Genomic DNA, 7,657 nt, shown 5'->3' with positions numbered 1-7,657 from the left:
TTTTTATATGTATTTTTTAACATATTTAAATATTTTTTAAAAAATAAAAAAATTATAATATTATTTAAAAATATTTTCTTAATCACTAAGTAAAAAAAATTAAAAAATAAAATAAAATATCGGTAACTCCATGCCTTAAAGAATAAGTGGCAAGAGTAGCATTTTTAATTATTTATTGCTTACTCATTTCGCAATTATAATGTCCTGTTTTAGACATGCATTGCTCATCTCTTTCTTCTTCTTCTTCTTGGGTCATACGAATATATAATTCAAGGTTTGACAATCTGCTTTTAATGTTTCCCTGTTCCTTGAACGCAAAGGAAGTTTCATTGAAAGAATAATATGCTCGACAACTCCCACCCCCTCTCCGCATCTCCTGGATAAAACTCTCTCTCTCTCTCTCTCTCTAATATAGTAATACCAGAGTCTCATGGAAGCAAGCACTCTCCCATGTCAACCTTCTGCAACGTTTCTTATGCTAATACCCTAGCAAATTCAAGCTGTCAAAGCTTCCAAAACCCTCTTTCAAACCCCCACTTTTTTTTTCTCAGTTTTTCCCTTCAAATTCTCTCTCTCCATGCTCTCCTTTCTGATCTCCTCCTCCCCCATGCACCATGGCTTTAAGGCTTTCTCGTGTATTAATTAGTCTGCTTCTTTGGCTCTCTCTTCTCCTGCTTTTTTTCTCTCATGGCGGCCGGTTCTTCAGTTTCTATAGTACCAAGAACATCAGAAGCATCCAAAACCACCACATGTCCATCTCTCAACACACCTTGATCAGCAACAGGAAAGTATTGGCCGGAAAAATCGACTTCAAAGCGTACCACCGGCATCGGCATCAGCGGCATCACCCCAGCGGCCGGGGTCATGTACCTGTGCAGCCTGGACCGGCTGCCGGAAGTGAGATTGACCCACGCTACGGTGTTGAGAAGCGTCTTGTCCCTACTGGTCCAAATCCATTGCACCATTAATAAGGTTATTCACATATATATGCTTGATCTTGTTGTAATCTTCTTAATTACTATTCAAAAAAGAAGAAAAAGAAGAAGAAGTTAGTGATCAGAGAACTTCTGAAATTACTTGTATCATTTTGTAAGATTTTCACACCTCTTTAGAAATTGAGAAGCCCTGCTAGCTCATACTCAGCTCCTTTCATTGATCTCCATTCAAATGGATAAAAACGTACAAGAAGATATATGTCTGTATCATATATATATATATATATATATGTTTGTCAAGTAATTTATTTTATGTTTCTAATTAAGAATATCGTATAATTTATGTTTGTTTTATAGCAATCCAAATAAAAAAGAAAAAGAAAAAGTGTTTGATTAATTCTGCTATAAATGTTGTGTGTGTGTGTGTTTGCGCGCGCATCATATTCAGTTTAGTGGACATCAAAACCCAAGCTGATCATGAAACAGATTGATTCTGCCAATAGTATATATACCTACTCTCATCTGTTTCTGATATGAAAGAAAGAAATTAACCATAGTGACTGAGACTCCACGGCCGTCATGGGAAGAGGAAATTAAGTAGCCTATATAAAATAGACATTTTCATATTGAGGTTAGTTACGAAAGTAACTTTATTAGAAATATATTTAACTAGTTTTTATGTTGAATTTTGTTATCTTAGTTTCACTTGATATGACATATTTTAAGCGACTTTCTATTTATGTGGTTCACTTTATATATAGAATCATCTAGAATATGTCATTTTAGTTGGTGTTATTGTGACTGATTACATTGAGGATGAATAGTAGTCGTACGTATAACAGTTGAACCATTTTAGTGTGGAGTTTGGTTTTTTTGCTCTAAATCCGATCAACCCATTAATCCACTGGATTAAGGTTTACTTATATCTTATATTAATATATCCTTATACAACCGCGCGCCGTACTCTTTTGTCATCGTCTGAAATAGAACTCTCTGCAATTCTGTGGACGTAAATACATTATCAAATCACGTAAATTTTGTATCGTGTGTGATCGATTCTACAATATTTTTTTTCTTGTTCCTAACAATATAATGTAGCAAGGCAGGCCGGATGCAAAAGAGTTGACTTAAGTATACATAAATATGTATTGTAACATTATATATAATTAGGTAAAGATTGATCAGGATGATGATCCTAACTAATCAGAATATTGTCTGATTCAACAGTATCAATATTTTAGAGAGGAACGGCCAATTGGGGTTGATTACAATATTCTCTACATAGGATCCTTATAAAGTGGGGAGGTTTCTTGTATTCTAACCCAAAGTGCTTAACATGATGTTTTTCAACGTGCAAGGTCAACCCCCCCCATATGTAGGGTTTGTCGTGGCCTGTGAGGACCCTTTCCATTCTTTTTGAGCTTCACGGGCTATGCTTTCAGCTGATTTCAACACAGAGTTGGTACTAATTAGTTCTAAAAGGTTAAACTACTTCATTTACTTTGTGTTTTGTTTTAGCTAACCCAATGCATTTTCGCATGTACGCACACAGAATTCATTTGTTGTGTGAATGTCCAATCAGTACCACTATTATTTGTTTATAATGTTTGGATGATGATGATGCTTTTGTGTGAAACTGTGTCGACTCAGCTTTATCAAGGTTGACATTTGGGAATGTTAGTGGCAACACCACTTGGTCTTGGAGGATTCTCTTGTTTTGGCCATGATTGTGAGACATTAATGTACCAATACAAGTTTTTTTTTTTTTTGTTCTTTTTATAGTGAGAATATGGGTCGTCTCTATAAATCAATCAAAGAGATAATTAGCTACTTTTGGATAATAAGTTGAGATGAGAATTTCTCAAAATTTCTGAGAATCTCTCAAACATTACTTAAACACAAAATATTTTTTAATTCTAAATCTTCAACTTTTTCATCTAATCACTACAATTTTTTCAAACAATTTTTCATCTAATCAAATTATATTCAAATAATTTTTTAATTTTATAATATTTTTATTCGACTTTTTTTTTTCTCTTTTCACAAAATACAATAAAATATTTTAATTCAAATAATTTCACTACTATTCATGAGATATACTCTAACTCGTTTGTTTTCACAACTCCTATCCTCTAATCTCATTTAATCATTATAATTTTTCTAAATTTCACAAAAAAAAAAAAATCAACTTTTTCAAATCCTAAAAAAAAAATATTAAAAAAATATGTTCTAATCGTTAACGTCGTGTTCCGTACACCTTGGAGCCAAGCTCCGACAACTCAAGTCTTCAGAAATGGGCCTTGCAAAAGTTGGAGAGTAGTGCAACTAGGAGAGGGCGGTCTCGAGACCGGGGAACCTCCGATACCAAAGTTAGTAAATGTTCTTGGAAGTTTGTAAATAAATAAATGAGTCTAGAGATCCGAGAGCTTCTTCGTACCTAGAGTTGGCTATATATACCGTGGGTTAGGGGTGTGCAAGTCGTCTTTGTCTCTACAAAGTTCGTGTCTCTCTTTCTCTTTCTGTTGTCAAACCTTCTTAATATGGCGTGGCTCTACGACGGCTCCATAAATATGGCATGTAACTCAACATCGGTGCTATTGATGCTGCGTGGTTTCCTGATTTCGAGTCTAGTCTATATGAGCCTTAGATGGTTTGACGCCAATGAATTTGAAAAGCGTGATGTGGCTTAAAGGCCCCGCTATTGGCTTTCTCAGTTTTTGTTTCAATGGATTCTAATGCTTTAGCCTCTTCTTTAGATTTGGAAATTCTCTTAACTTCAGCAGCTTTCCTAGTTGATGAACACCTACGCTAATAAGACAAAAAAGTGGGGAGTCTATGCCTTGAATGAATCAGTAACAATGAATTAGTGGAATGAGTGTAACACTCCGTATTTTAATGTATTTTTATTGAATGATTTATTTTTATTAATTCAAATATTTATTCTCTTGTTTTAAAATTGTTGAATTTTTAGTTGGTTTATTTTTTATGATTTTTTAATTTTGTGAAAATTATTTTGAAGTGCTTTCTTAATATTAATTATTGTTATGCATTTAAACTTCTTTTCATATTAAATTAACTTATTGTTGGATTTAATTATTTATTTTCATTTTAATTATTACGCTTGAATTATTTTATTTTACTTGCTGTTTTGAAATCGTTTCTGTTGGATCATTTTTGTTACTCAAGATGTGAGGATTGAACCTCATTTCTTTCACTCACTTTTTCTTTTTGCCTTTTTTTTTTTTTTTTTTTTTTTTTTTTTTCCTTTTTTCTTTTTCTCTTCTCCTGCTTCTCTCCTGTGCGAAGGACTTCTCTCCCTCTCTCCTTGTGCATTGCTTCTCCTCCACTCAACCCGCCACCGTGCGCCACCGTCTGGCGACACCGCCCTTCTCACCTCCTTCCCTACCCACCGGCAACCCCACCCCGATGTTTTTAGCCCCTCCAGTGCCGCGAAGCTCCCCCACGCATGGCTTCAAGCCTCACGGCTTTTGGTGCTCGCGCGTCGCCGTCGCGCCACCACTGGCAACCACTTTTTCACCACACCATCCTCGACCTCCTAGCAACCCAATGCACCCTACCCTAGCTCCGATTCGCCACCGGTGAAGCCCCACAATCAACATTTCCATTTTGGACATTTTTACACTTCAAGCACCCTCTACGCCGCCACCCACGGCCAACCACCAGCACCATTAGCTTCACCGACATCCCTAAGCCCTTCCCTATCAATCTCGGGTCTTCGTTTGTACCCGTTTAAAAGTGAGTTTTTGAGACCCACGGCCACAGTGCATTTGGCATTGTTTTGTTGCTGCGTCACCACTTCTTGCAGTTTCGTGATCCCTCGGAAATTATTATATAGCGATGTAAGTATTTTCTAAAAACTCTTGTGATTTAAATATATTTTTGCACTAACTCATTACAACTGTGAATTGATTGATTTTGTCGGACTGAGTCCGAGGAGTACGGGGGTTGGATGGATTGGAGAATGAAGTTATTTGTGTGATTGAATTGTGTTGAATTGTTGGTTGTTGGATATTGTTGTCGAGTCGTGTTCATTGCATTTGCACGCATGTTCATGTTTGTTACTGAAAACTAGGTTTTCGCATGATTGCATACATGTTCATGTGTTTATTTGAAAACTGGATTTTCATGTGAGAAATGATTTTGAGTATGCTTGAAATGTTTGGATTGACTAGTTTGAGAAAAAGGAAATAGACTGTAGGGATGGTAGTAAGCAGGGATGGTAGTAGAGTCCTACCTGTGATTCCCGCCTACGGTGCATGCGGTAGGGATGGTGGTTGTGTCCCGCCTGTGATTCCCTCCTACAGTGCATGCGGTAGGGATGGTGGTATAGTCCTACCTGTGATTCCCACCTACAGTGCTCTGATATGTATTCATTGTGTGGAAAGGAACTGTAGAGATGGTGGTAAGCAGGGATGGTGGTAGAGTCGCGCCTACGATTCCCGCCTACAGTGCAAGCGGTAGGGATGGTGGTATAGTCCCACCTGTGATTCTTGCCTACAGTGTCCGATAAATGGTTAGATTTTGTGTAAATCATTTTCTGGAAAAATGTCAGATTTTAAGTTTTGGTTAAAATGAGATTTTTAGCATGTATTGGAAAATAATCATTTTCGGGAAAAAAAAATGAGGTTTTGGGATCTGTTAGTTGGTTGCTTTAATGCGTTTTTATCTCAAGGGTTGTTTGGATTTTTACTTACCTGCAGTACCGTTTTATGGTATCGCAGATTTTGATGCAAATAAAGACGACAAGGCTTAGGCTTTGGCTTCGTTGGAAGAGTGATCTGGGGATGCTCTCGTGTATCGAGATTTGATTTATCTCTTGTCTATGTATTTGCCTTTTGTAATATTTTGGAAAAACTGTATAGCTTTTTAAAGGTAATTTATTTTGGATACTTGTAATTAAATTTCTGGCACTTAGTTGACTTATTTATATTATCACTTTTGTTGTGCACTTTTGCATGTTGCACACACTTAGGCACATTTCTTTGGGATGCGTAACCCGTGTTGTTATCATCTCGACGTCACGATTCTCGCGTTCTTGTACATGGGAGTCGGGGCGTCACAATGAGGGATCAAGAGATGGGTGTTGGGAGAGGGGGGGTGGGAATGGCCTATCAATTATTGGTGGATAGTTGAAATAACACCTATATTCGCATTAATTAGGGGTGTAACCGGTCCGGTCCGGTCCGGTCCGGTCCGGTCCGGTTTTGGATAAAATCTAAGACCGAATCGTTATGTACCGGTTTTGTATTTTTCAAAACCGATTACGCACAGGTTACCCTCTTAAACCGGTACTTCCGGTTTTCTCGATTTCCTATCCGGTCTGGTTTTCCGATTTTTTTAAAATGTAAGTTTCACAATTTGTCATTAAAAATTTGTTTAAAAAATTTTTTTTGATTTTAAAAAAATTGTTTTATACTTTTATTAATATATTAGACTATATAATAGTATTAATATTAAACTATTAGTATAGTTATAAATTATATATTAGTATTAGTTATAAACTTTTAGTGATTTAGTATTAACATTTGTTGTAATAATTTATAAATTATAATAAAAAATTATTTTATATATGAATATATATATTATATATAAAATTTCACATTAAAATTTATAATTATACATTATATATATAAGTTTTATATGTAATGTATAATTATAAATTTTTAAGTGAAATTTTATATATAATATATATATTCTTATATGAAATAATTTCTTATTATAATTTATAAATTATTACATAAAATGTTAATACTAAATCACTAAAAGTTTATAACTAATACTAATATATAACTTATAACTATACTAATTGTCTAATATTAATACTATTATATAGTCTAATATATTAATAAAAGTATAAAAAAGTTTTTCTTAAATGATTTTTTTTTTTTTATAAACAAATTTTTAATGACAAATTGTGAAACTTATATTTAAAAAAAATCGGAAAACCAGACCGGACCGGACCGGAAACTGGTAAAACCGGAAGTACCGGTTTAGGAGGATAACCGGTGCGTAATCGGTTTTGAGAAATACAAAACCGGTACATACCAGTTTGGTCCTAGATTTTATCCAAAACCGGACCGGACCGGACCGGACCGGTTACACCCCTAATTCTAATGATTGGTTTGAGAAAAATATATAAATTCAAGCGACTTGAATAATAATTTTTCTTTATAAATATGAGAAAGCTTCTTAGTTGCTAAACAAATTGAACATACACAAACAAAAAGCACTACAAATATATTGTGCAAACTCACCAAAGTGTCATAACTGTCTGAATATCATACAAACTAATACCTATCAAATCATAGTTGTCTTCATACATCATTCTTTAAGTAGCTATTCAATTTTCAGATTTGTATAATGAGTAGTTGAAACGCTATACCGAATTCGATTGTTCATTTAAAGAATGGGTCATGAACCCAACTAGTAAAGGTTATCTTATTAAGATTCAAAACTTTCAAAAAGAGTGGTAAAACTAATGCATAATCCACCACTTTACCTAACAACTGACTTCAAAACTTTTATAATCCGTTCCAATTCCAACTTAGCCAAATGGAGCAAATGTCGATATATGGCATAACCATAAATATTATGTCAATTAAGGAAAGTTGCAAATACCATTAAACTAAAATATTAATATAATTTGAGATTCTTCACTTATAATTCCCTCAATCCTCATCCTCGTTGTTCTCTTCCTATTT

This window comes from Juglans regia, chromosome 6 (genome assembly GCF_001411555.2).
Source record: "Juglans regia cultivar Chandler chromosome 6, Walnut 2.0, whole genome shotgun sequence".
Taxonomy (NCBI): Eukaryota; Viridiplantae; Streptophyta; class Magnoliopsida; order Fagales; family Juglandaceae; genus Juglans; species Juglans regia.
Note: the sequence above shows the minus strand (reverse complement) of the source record.